This window comes from Malus domestica, chromosome 05 (assembly GCF_042453785.1).
Source record: "Malus domestica chromosome 05, GDT2T_hap1".
NCBI lineage: Eukaryota > Viridiplantae > Streptophyta > Magnoliopsida > Rosales > Rosaceae > Malus > Malus domestica.
Genome location: NC_091665.1, coordinates 12,522,549 through 12,535,556, shown reverse-complemented (window position 1 = coordinate 12,535,556; position 13,008 = coordinate 12,522,549). Strand labels below are relative to the sequence as shown.

The following is a 13,008-nucleotide window of genomic DNA, read 5'->3' as shown; positions in this document are numbered from 1 at the left end:
GGATTGATTGCACCGTGGTTTACCGGGTTGTTGATTTGAGGATTGAGGTAACTGTTGCTTTCTTTTTATTGCAAGTTTTCTGAATATCTGTTTCACTGTTTGGTAGTGATGCTGGGCTGATGTTTATATTGATTCTATGTTGAATTTGCTTTGAACAAGACTAGACAGCAGTTGGAACTATTTTAATATTTTATTTATTGATTGGAATTTAGATATATGTTGAATTGTGGTTATGATATATTAATGTGCATTGTTATTTTATTTGTTAGGATGGACGGGTCTAGTAGCCAATCTAGTACACCTATGGTCTTGGTATTTGGAAAACGAAAACAAACCCAACCTAGTGGTACCCTTCAACTAGGCACTCCCTCACCTCAAGATTATTTGCATAATGATTATTATAAGATTGCTGGGATGATGATTCATATTTAAGCCCAAAAACGTCATTTTCCAGCACTGCGCAGCACTCCTTTATTTTATCGCCAAAAAATAACCGTTTGGTGGAAAAATCCCAAATTTTGATACGATCAAGCTAAGTGACTCACGAACGTCCTCCACTCGAATTACTCCAAAATTCGCCTATTTGGTCCTGTTTTGCTCAAGAGGAAGTCGAAAGTCCTATATTGAAAATACAATTCAAAGCATCAAAATTCGTCCAAAATATTAACCAAAATATACTAAGATTAGGGTAAAATATATAATATAAAATCTACTCATCAAAATACCCCAAACTTAGCTTTTTGCTTGTCCTCAAGCAAAACAAGACTCAAACAAAAATAAAAACTTAACAAACTAGACAACTAGCTAAAATTAACTAACAAAAATTTTCACCTTCAAAGTTGCAATCCATAGCAAATTTTAAAAACTAGAACATCTTTTCAAAAGTTCCAACCAATCCCACCACAGAGTCTTAAGCCATTTAGAATCAATTAGAAAAGAATTCACAAACTTCCTTTGGTGTAAAGTGAACCAACATAATTAAGGAGACTCGACTAAAACCCTTACCTCTCGTCCTTCTTTATTTCACACATAATAACTTTAAATATAACTATTTTTCTTTTTCTTTTTCTCTTTTTTTTTTTCCAGTAACAGTAGTGGTCATGCAATGTCGGTTCACTTAAGCTTTCGATCGAACCCATGTAGCGAGCTTTAGGTCAATGACTCCCAAACCACTAGGGTTTTAGGGCACTAGGTGTAGAACACCCCTAAGGACTTATTAACCCGAGCTGAAAAGGCTACAAAACCAACTAACCACCCTGCCCCATGCCAAAACTTTACCGTTTGACGCGAGAATCACTGCTGATTAAGCAGGACTGGCCCGGTTACTAGGCAAAACCTCGGGTGAGACAATTATTACTTTATTCACAATAATAACTGGCTTTACTTAAAACAAAAATTAACCATAAACTTAGACTAAAAGAAAGTGTTTCAATCTCACTCCCCACAAACCATGTTGGTGTGATGTGCAAAGTTCAAAGTATAATTCATGAATTAGTGTCTAAGCAACGATAAATAGAAAAGACTCTACTGTGGGATTAATCTTCACCATGTCCATTTGTTCTAACATTTAAAATAATCTATGGATATTAACTTAAAAAGAATGAAAAATTTTAACTGACACAATCTTAAAAAAAAAACTAAAATTTTATATTTTCCCACCTCCAAACTTATTTCACCCGTTGTCCTCAAGGTGTGGAAAATAAAAGAAAAGCACAATAAATTAAAAAAAAAATACAAGCAACCTAACATCGAAGTCTAACAAGCTCCCCTAAAAAACAAAATTATAAGAAAGCAAACATAAAATAAAAAAAACAAAAAAAAACAAAAAAAAAAACTCAAAAGAAACCAAAAACAGAAATAAAAGAAATTGACACACCTGGGTTGGAATTTAAATCCATTGGGCTAGACAACCCTTGGCCTGGTCAAGATGACACATGGGGCCAATTATGTATTAATCGGAATTGAGCCCATCCCGCAAAACAAAACTCTAGGAGAAACATTGGATTCCCATGAGAATGGCATGCAGCTGGCATGCGAATTTGAAACCGGCGTCAGGCATCAATCTGCAGTGTGTCAGTCATGGAGCCTAGAGCCAAACGGCTCCATACCTTGCCAATGCAAAACCATCCTTCTCGGGTAGCACGTGAAGCTGAAGATGGGCACACGTGTCGCGCATCGGTTTCACCACTCCTTAGGATTCCAAATAAAAGGTTAAGATAAACCCATTTGCCCATCTCTCTCTCTAGAAAATCTGAAAATGCTTTTAATCTCTCCTTTGTCTTCTCAGTTTGGCACCCTTCTGCATACAAACCTTCCATTTTTATTTTTACCCACTCTCTCTTTTTCTTTTAGACCCCATGTCGCTACAAAATGAAAAATAGCTCTCCATCTCTCACAGTTTTCTCTCAATTGTAAGAATCCGAGCTGCTCCTCTCGCATAGCATCACCAACCTTGCACCCTAAACCACACAATGATACTCACTCTTCTCGGCAAGAACCCCAAACCAATGCCTCTGTCATGGAAATGGTAGCACATTTGAAGCTCAAATCTTCCCACAAAGGTAATCTTCATCCTTGTCCCTTTTTTTTTCTTTTTTTTTATAGTCTTTGAGTAACTGGTTGAACAACATGGTTCTGTGACTGATGCATGTTGGTCTCAAGTCTGTGTATAGTATGAATGTGCAAATGTCCATGACCTGAAAGCTCTGCAACAGCAATGAAAAGGAACAACAGCAAAGACTGTGCAGATCTGGTTCCTACAAAGGTAAAAATCTTGTACTCCGTTCATGATGGGTTCCATTCCGTGAGACCGTTGCTTCATTATGCCTGCATGTAAGTATACTGGTGTCGTATTTGTGTGCACAGGTCCTCAATCTGGAAGCTTAACCCTGACAAGGAAATACAAACCAGCTACAACCTTGCAGATCCAAGTCTTGCAAAGGTAAACATTTTATTCTGATGACCCCCCATTTGTGAAAATGATGCCTCATTACACCCTGCATGTAATTAGACTGGTGTGGTATTTTGTGCAGAACAAGCGGATCCATGACAGATCCGAAAGAAGGAATGCTCAAATTGGATATCCACCAGAGAAAAAGCAGGACGCATCGTAAAAGCCATGACTTATCAACTTTGAAGGTATAAACAGTCATCCCTGCAGAAATTATGACTTTCACAATATTGTGTGTTGTAAGTGATGCACAACGAAGGTAAAACTGAGCCGGGGTTGTATTTGGGTCCTGATCTGTAAAAATGATGTTTATGTCCCAGCATGGTTTCATTGTGTTGCTCTGTGTGCAGGGAATGCTGATCCAGGATAGAGCCAAGGAAACAGAAGTAAACACACAAGCTCAACGGACGAAAACAGCACAGGCCGCATGACCCAGATCGGTGCATCTGGGAGGTAAAATTCGAATCCCTGCAAGTGTAGTTGTTGTAGATCTGGTAATAATAGTTGTACTCAGTTCTATGGTGTATGGAGCTATGATTTAACTGTGCTTTTCCTCCATGCATCGCAAAACTGAGCTGCAGAAAATTAACTGTTCAAAATTATGTTTCTGTGCTAAATCTGCAACAATCACCCCCAAACTTGCATCTGTGAATGACTTTATGTTGACTACTTTAAATTTCTAGCATAGTGTAGATGTGATTGATGTTAATGTGGACTTGCTGCTAGGCGCATGATTCCAGTATAGGATGTTCTTTATTTTCCATGTTTTCAACCTGCAATTAACCAATATGCGATAATTAAAAACGGAACTAAAATCAACATGCGTAAATAAAGAAAGCGACATATTTTTGGATTTTTCATGGTTTTTTTTTTTTTTTAAACTTAGGTATATATATGCATCTAGAAATTTAACTTATAATAAAAAAAAATCAAACGAAAAAATAAAATAAGGAAAGAGTCTAGAAAAATTGGGTTGCCTCCCAACAAGCGCTTTATTTTAAGTCTATAGCTAGACGTTGCAGAAGTTCGGTGGCTAGATCACTGGGTCCTTTAGAGTCAAAAACTCGCTTGCACCAAATTTCCCTATGCATGGTTTAAGTTGATGTTTGGTAACCTTAAATGGGAAATCTTTGCCCTCAGCCGTAATGTCCACATTACCATTCTGAAAAACCTGCTTAACCATATAAGGGCCTTTCCACCGAGATTCTTGTCTCCCTGGAACTAACTTGAAACTGGTATTCAATAGCCACACCTTTTTACCAGGCTGTATTTTCTTAACATATGGGCTGCCTAGCAAATTTTCATGTTTTTTCATAGTGTTAATTGGTTGGTCATCATGTAGCACCCTTTACTACTGTAGTTTAGGACTTCTGCAATCACGAGTCAAATTCGGAGGCTTTATGGATAGATGGTCAGTTGATGATCTGCTCATAAACTCGGCACTTGGTAAACCATCCAATGCATCAAAACGCATGCATTCTTGCTTATCACCTAAATGTATGCTTGCTTCAAACAACCTAAAAACAACTGTTTGATCTTCGACCCGAAATGTTAGTGTTCCGGCTTCAACATCAATAAGAATCCGGGCTGTTGCTAGGAATGGGCGGCCTAAAATGATGGGTGTTGTCAAATCCTCATCCATGCCCAACACCATAAAATCAGCTGGTAAATATAAATTGTCAAGCTTCACAATAACATCTTCAATGATCCCTCTAGGATAGGTAATTGAACGGTCAGCCAATTGAATAATGTTGGAGGTTGGTTTCAGCTCTCCTTCACCTAAACGTTTGAAAACAGAATAAGGCATTAAGTTTACACTAGCACCTAAATCAATTAAAGCACTTTTAAAATCAGAATTGCCAATAGTACAAGAGATAGTAAAACTCCCTGGATCTTTTTTCTTTGGAGGCAATTTATGCAATAAGACTGCACTGCACTATTCCGTTAGAATCACTTTTTTAAAATCAACGAGTTTCTTTTTCTTTGTGCAAACATCCTTCAAACATTTGGCATAAGATGGAATGTTCTTGATTGCATCAATTAATGGAAGATTAATTTGAACTTTAGCCAAAGTTTTCATAAAATCTGTCAATTGTTGATCTTTAGCTTTAGGCTTCAACCTTTCAGGATAAGGCATCGGAGGCTCATAAACACATTCTGCAGTTTTTATGGTAGCTTTTGCAGCATTTTCGAATCTGTCTTGTAGCTGCCTAGAATCTACAGAAATTGCAGATTTAGTTTGGGGCTGTTCTGCTGCCTGCGAATTTCCAGCATAATTTTCATGTCTGTTGTCGTAACTTTTGCCAGGCCATAAAGTATGTACAGCATTGCATTCTTCTCGTCCTCTTGGATTAGGTACTGTTTGACTAGGAAATGTACCCGGAGCTCTTTCTAAAACCTGCAAAGCAATCTGCCCAATTTGTTTTTCCATGTTTTTCATTGCTGCTTGTAGATTTTGGATTTCTTGAGTGGTAGTATTTGCTAATTTTTCAATTGCAACCTCCCAAGTAGCCTTTAGATGCAGCAGGTTGTTGTACTTGCTATTGAAATTAAGGCCTAGAGTGCTGATCTTTGTCCCACTTTAAATTAGGATGATCTCTCCAACCTGGGTTGTAGAAATTTGAATACGGGTCATATCGGGGACGCTGGAAATTGTTAAATGCATTAACCTGCTCTGTTGTAAAATCTGGACAAACATCTTTATGTGGGCAGCTCATAAAATCATGAGTGATCATGTTGCAAATGCTGCAGGCAGCTTGTAAGGGCTGTTGTACAGCAACCTATGAACCTGGAATTCTTTGTAATAACATGTCAAATTTTGCATCAAGTATTTTCTCCATTTTTTCAATTTGTGCTATAACATACGGAGAACCGTTAGACATTTCAAAAATAGACCTGGATTGTGGCTCCTCAACTGCCCACTGTTGTGTATCCGCTGCCATTTTTTCAAATAACAAACAAGCCTCTAGTGCATTTTTATCTTTGTACGAACCTCCGCATGAAGCGTTGACAAGAGTTTTTGTAGTCATATTCAACCCTCTAAAAAATATATGCATTTGATCAGTACTGTTAATACCGGAATGTGGACATTTTCTAATTAACTCCTTGAACCGCTCTCACGCCTCATGAAACTCTTCATTTGGTTTTTGGGCAAAAGATAAAATCTGAGTTCTCATGTCAAGAGTCTTAAAAGCTGTATAATACTTGTTTAAAAAATTTTCACTAAGTTGGGCCCAAGTACTAATGCTTCCAGATGGGAGTGTGAGGAGCCATCTTCTTGCTTGATCTTTTAGAGTGTATGGAAACAAACGCAGCTTAATAGATTCGGCTGACAATCCCCTCACCAAAATATTTTTGCATCCCATTAAAAATTCTGCAATATGCATGTTTGGATCGTCAGATGATAACCCATGAAATGTAGGTAGAATATTCAACATGTGCTACTTTATTTCAAATGTAGACCCTTCCTCCATTGCCGAATAAGTAATGCAACTTGGTATATTTGTGGTATGGGCTGTTAAAGAATCACCCAAAGGCTGACCCGCCTCTGGAATAACAAATGCCATTTTTCCTTTATCGTGCAGATTCCCAGAAATTGAAGACTACAGAGAAGTCCCCTACAAAGAAGGAACCCACTGCAAATTTTTCTCCCTGCGTCTTCTTAAAGTCTGCTCGAGTTCTGGATCAAAAGGAACCAATTTCTGCACTGTTGAACTGGTGCTGACCATGCACAGATTATCTTTGTACTCTACACTGTACTGCTGTAATCTGTGAAAAATAAAATAAAAACGAAATTTTTTTTTATATGTATAAACAGCAATAACTAATTGAAAATCTGATTAGTAGGAATTATTTTAAATAATCCCCGGCAACGGCGCCATTTTCTTGATAAGGATTTTACTACTCATGTGAATACGATAAAAACTCCTATAATACTTGCAAGAATCACAAGGTTGTTGTAGTATAAACGGATCTCGTAAGGTCGTTCTCCACAGGGATTATTAAATAATTTAAAGCAAATCAAATTCCAATTAATTATTGTTTAGTAAAAATTGAGGTGATTGATTTTATAGCCTACTTAAATTAAAAACGAAATTAATTAATAAAAATAAGATAATCTGCAATATTAAAAACTAGAAGGAAAAGAAAACAGGTTTGGGATAAATCAAATTAAGAAAACACTAGGGTTCCACCATCACCTATCAATCCTATGAACTTTTACCAATTACTTATGATCTACATATGCCACTTTGAAGGTTAGATTTTCCTAATTCATATTCTACTTGGAACCTCCAACATAGAACGTATATCTAACATGCAACCCGTCCGGACGTTCGGATCAAATCTGAACATGAAAGACTCATTATGCTTTATGAAAACCCTTTGAAAAACCATGCAACCCTTAAGATGTGGTATTCATCCTAAGTGAAATTACAATAATTAATCACAAGAAGCCAGCGTCAATTTCAGGAAACCTTCCGACCAAAATTGCATCAAATTACTTTTCTAAATATCCTAATGGTGATCATGCATTAAGACAATTGGATAGTTTTTATCCCGGTGATTAACAATTTAAAGTATGCATGCAATCAATCATAAGCAATTAAATAAAAATCACATACTCATGCTAAGGCTCAAGGTTTCGCCCTAGCAAAAGGAATTAGTTACGCATATTCATAATTGAAGTCATAAAAAATATTATTAAGAAAATGATTGAAAACACCTTCAAGTAGAAAATCTCCAAAACCCTAGCAATTCTCTCTGTCTCCAAAATTGCATAAAATAAAGCGTAGTGAAATATGGTAGACGGCCAAGCAATATATCTGCTAAGCCCCCACACAAACCCTAAAAACAGGTCCTTTATTCCCCCTAGGAAACTAAAATTAATAATCCAATAAATGGTAAAATTCGTCTAAAATCTGAACAGCCACGTTTTGGACCCATAAGCTGCTTTAAAACTGCCCCAATATAGCTGGATTTAATGTTTGGAATATTCTGAACACTTCTCCAGAAGGCCACGAACCCATCTGAGGTCATCTTGGGCTCCAAAAACGCAATTTAAGCCCAAAAACGTCATTTTCCAGCACTGCGCATCGCTCCTTTATTTTATCGCCAGAAAATAACCGCTTAGTGGAAAAATCCCAAATTTTGATACAATCAAACTAAGTGACTCACGAACGTCCTCCAATTGGAATTACTCCAAAATTCATCCATTTAGTCCTGTTTTTCTCCAGAGGAAGTGGAAAGTCCTATATTGAAAATACAATTCAAAGCATCAAAATTCTTCCAAAATATTAACCAAAATATACTAAGATTAGGGTAAAATATATAATATAAAATCTACTCATTAGTACCCTTCAACTAGGCACTCCCTCACCTCAAGATTATTTGCATAATGATTATTATGAAGATTGCTGGGATGATAATTCAGATATGGAGGAGGATATTGCATTAGAACAAATAGAAGAAGAGGGGGAGGAGGGGGAAGATGGAGAAGAGGGGGAAGAGGAAGTAGAAGAAGTAGTGAGACAATGGGAGGGTCCTCCTCGAAAAAAAGGCAATAGGAGAAAGGGTCCAAGTCCGGTGTGGAATGATGCTAAGAGGGTAATGATCACTGATAACAATGGGGAGAAATATTTCATGGCCGAATGCAAGCATTGCAAACTCTTAGTACCGGCACACCCTATAACTCATGGGACGACGGGAATTCTTAAGCATTTGAGGAAATGCCCGGGTTCTAGTCTCTTTGAGAATGTGGATCCGAACCAAACTACATTGACACAAGCGATGATGGGATGTCCGGTTGTCACTCTCACTTTCAATAAAAAAAGACTTGATAGGAGATGTGTGAGGTGGATTATAATAGCGGAGATGTCTTTTAGGGTGGTTGATCAAGAGGACTTTCGAGATTTTATTAGTGACTTGAATCCAAAGTACAAACTTCCTAATAGGCATAAGGTGGCTGCGGCGGTTTTGGAGTTGTATGTTGAAGAGAAGGCAAAACTAAAAAGTGTGATTGAGGGGTTGAGAGTGAGTATTACAACCGACACTTGGACCTCGATTCAAATGATAAACTACATGGTCATCACGACCTATTTTTTGGACACTAATTGGGGGTTGCATAAGAGAATCTTAAACTTTGTCCAAGTTACTTCTCATAAGGGTGATGATATTGGAAGATGTCTAGACGTTTGCTTGAATGATTGGGGCATAGACAAGGTGTTTAGTATTACCGTTGACAATGCTAGTGCAAATGACACCGCTATTGCATACATGAAAAGAATACTTAAGTCAAATGGTACTCTTTTACTTGATGGGGCTTATTTGCACATGAGGTGCGCTTGTTACATCCTCAATTTGATAGTTAAGGATGGAATGATGAAGCTTAGTTGTGAGATTGATGCCATAAGAAATTGTGTGAAGTTTATACACTCATCCCCGGCAAGGTTGGAGTATTTTAGGGAATATTGTGTCTTGTTGAGATTTGATAGGATGTCAAGTATCCCTTTTGATGTTGTCACAAGGTGGAATGCCACGTATAAAATGCTTAATAGTGCTTTCAAGTTTAAAAAAGCGTTCTCTAAGATGGCCTTTGAGTGTGACTCTTTTATTGCTTACTTTAAAGAGGAGGTCTCAAAAGAGGTTGATGGGATGACAAGAAAGGCCAAGCGGGTGGGTCCTCCGGAGATGGATGATTGGGAAAGGTTGATGAGTTTTGCTCACTTTCTTAAAAAGTTTTATGATGCCACTTTGACATTGAGTGCAACCCTTACTCCAACATCACACTTAATACTTAGCACGGTGATTGCCTTGCAAGTGGAGATACAAGAACAAATTTCAAACGCCTCTAATGCCACTTTGCAAAGTGTGGCTACCTCAATGAAGCTCAAGTTTGACAAATATTGGGGTCGGATTGAAAAGCTGAATCATATTCTCTTTGTAGCCCAAGTACTCGACCCGAGGTACAAATTTGATATGTTGGAGACAAATCTAGAAGAGCTCAGCTATGAATGGGACAAAATAAGGGAGGAGAAAGTAAGGGTTAAAGGCTATGTAATCGAGTTGTATAATGCATATAAAGAGGGATTGGTCATTAGTAGTAGTAGTACTAGTAGTACTTGTTTGTATCATACTTAGGGCCTTCGTATTTTGACCTCATATAAATACTCGGGGGACTCAACTGTAATTATGTAATAAATAGAAGGGCAAATATGTAATAAGTAAGGAACCCTTATTCTATAAAAGGACTCCTCACTCTCCTCATTAGGGGAGGCCAATTCTTAGGCTTGACCCTCACCCTCTCAAAGCCTCACTCTCAGAGGCTCTCTCCCTCACAATCCTCTCAGAGAAATACAATAATCAGTGTGGACGTAGCCTAAACATTGGGGTGAACCATGATACATCTTGTGTTCTTTACTTTCTTGCAAATTCACAGTCGGATTTACGTTGTTCCAAGACCCCTCCGATTTTGTGCATCAACATTTGGCGCCGTCTGTGGGAAACGATACGAAAAGTTATGTCGGTTCTCTTTCATTTTTTCACCTCCGTCGTGAATCTGCAAAAACCCAAACACCCAAAGCTTTCCCAAAAAACCCACACAGAGACACCAAGTTCATTTCTCTCCCTCATTCCGTCTTCTCTCTCTTCATTTCCTCATCAAAATCCCACCTCCCAAATCCAACCTCTCGCCCTTGGATTTTAAATTCTACGATTTGGGTTTTGATCTCCTTTCCAGATCGAAAAATAGGTGCCTTGTCGACCATGCTTAAACACCCCGATGACATTTACCCACTTCTGAAGCTCAAAATTACATAGAAATAAATGACAGGTAAGGGAAGAGGTAGCGGCTAAGAGCTCTGGGTAAGGCGGTTATGCCTTAGCCTGGTCTGCAGTCCGATACTACTAAAATTACTGTTATAACCTTGGGGCTTACCGCAACTTGGAAAGTCACGAAGAAGTAGCAGTTGAAAGCAGAAGAGAAGTGATTGCTATGGCTATAGCGTCGAGCTAAGTGTCTCCTAGTTGCAACTGGTCGACTTGGAGACTAAAACAATCTTCTTTATCCCCAGCAAGGTCGTCGTCTCATTCCTCTGCCCTGTGATTCGATTCTCGCCGGCATCGGAGGAGTCAGGTGATGTGTATGGCACTAGATGAGGAGAAGCTCACCTGCCGCAACCTTCTCTATTTCCCGATTGAGTGTGAGAGCCCAAAGCCAGGGCGGAGGCCTGACATTTTCCCGCCGTTCAGTCCTATGAAGATGTCTATGCAGCCTTCTTTGCCGTATGACCCGCCATATGCTACTGCAGAAACAGGAATAGGAGTTCGACGAGCCAAACGAGAAGATCCGGTCGAAGCAGAAGGAGACGCTAAACGCGTTTCACATAATCTCACTGTCGGAGGGGTTCGATCTGTCGTCGTTGTTCGATGAGAAGTCACGGGAAGAAGTCATCACTCAGCAAGGTGCTCTCCTCTCCTATCCTCACCTCTCCATTCATCTCTTTCTTTCCCAGGTCCAGACGAGGCCACACAGACATAGAGACATCGATCTGGCGGTTTTCTTTCGGTTTTGAATAGGGACATCCTATGGGAGACTTACATGATCACTAAGCTCATCACTAGAACCTGCCTTCAGCTCTTGAGGCGATATAATAAAAGATCCGAGAGCTACAGATCACAGCTTCTCGATGATGATGGCCCTACTTATGTTCAAGTTTTCGTTAGCATTTTACGTGATATTTTCAAGGAAGAAACGGTGGAATATGTCCTTGCTTTAATTGGTATACCAGCATACAGAAGTGGCAAGCACATAACAAGATAAGATTCCACTCCTAAAGAAGGATGTCTGGAGATGAGAAAAACCGAGGAGGAAGTGGATTCACAGTCACTGCTCTCACCCATGTTGTAAACCTACAAAGCAGAAAAGCAAAAGTAGAGAAGAGAATAAAATCTGAGAGATTGTGATTTGAATGAGCAGGACCGCAAGTGGTAGGGGAGAAATGGTAAAGAAGATATTAATGATTAATTAGGTGCACATGCATGACAGAGACAGAAAGAGAGGTGCGGTGGAAAGAGGAAAGGAAAAGAAGAAGAAGAAGAAGAAAAAAAACTCTCCAATACGCAGCAGGTGCAGCACGCACCAACAACATGCAACTGTCAACCACTCTCACAAAGGAAATCTCGTTGTTGTTCATTTTTCTTATCTTTTGGAGATATCTGTATAACCCCACTAGAGGGTTATCATAAAAAAAATTAAAAAATAAAAAAAACGGCAAGCCCAAAATAATAGGCTAGAATGTTATGTGTAGGGCGAAGGCCCATATGACCAAAAAAGCTAGGCCCTTTATTATCACCAATCAGGTGATCAAAAATACGTCCAGTACAACAAAAATTATTCGGTAGCCTGCCTCTATTATCACCAAACAGGTGATCAAAAGTACGCACGGTATTCCAAAATTATTCGGCACCCTGCTGCTATTATCACCAACCAGGTGATCAAAAGTACACCCAGTACTCCAAATTTATTCGACACCATGCCGCTATTATCACCAACCAGATGATCAAAAGTATACCCAGTACTCCAAAATTATTAGGCAGCCTGCCGCTATTATCACCCACTAGGTGATTAAAAGTACGTCCAGTACTCCAAAATTACACATGAGCATCACTCATGTCAATCATACATAAACATTCATGAGCATCACTCATGTCAATCATACATAAACATTCATGACCATCATTCATGTCAACATTCATGAGCATCACTCATGTCAACATCCATGAGCATCACTCATGTCAACATCCATGAGCATCACTCATGTCAATCAACATAAACATTCATGAGCACCACTCATGTCAATCAACATAAACATTCATGAGCATCACTCATGTCAATCAGCTTCGAAAGCTTCATTTACAGAGCTCCAGCTTCAAAAGCTTCATTTACAAAAGCTCCAGCTTCAAAGCTTCACCTGCAAAGCTTCAGTGTAGGGTATACAAATACCTCATCCGAACAACCGCCACTTCGACCCATACATGGATTGAATTTGAAGTCTCCAACC

The 13,008-nt window shown here is 38.8% G+C and overlaps 1 long non-coding RNA gene and 1 other non-coding gene across 2 annotated transcripts; both read left to right on the top strand.

Moving 5' to 3' along the window:
• The first annotated feature begins 281 nt into the window (after positions 1-281).
• LOC139195900 (uncharacterized) lies at positions 282-6,792 on the top strand. Its single transcript, XR_011580972.1, has 6 exons — positions 282-2,561; positions 2,662-2,764; positions 2,866-2,941; positions 3,033-3,138; positions 3,301-3,403; positions 6,535-6,792. It is a non-coding gene; the product is annotated as an uncharacterized lncRNA (long non-coding RNA).
• On the top strand, positions 6,025-6,129 carry LOC114825287 (small nucleolar RNA R71). The gene has a single exon (XR_003773929.1). It is a non-coding gene; the product is annotated as a small nucleolar RNA R71 (small nucleolar RNA).
• Positions 6,793-13,008: the final 6,216 nt, after the last annotated feature.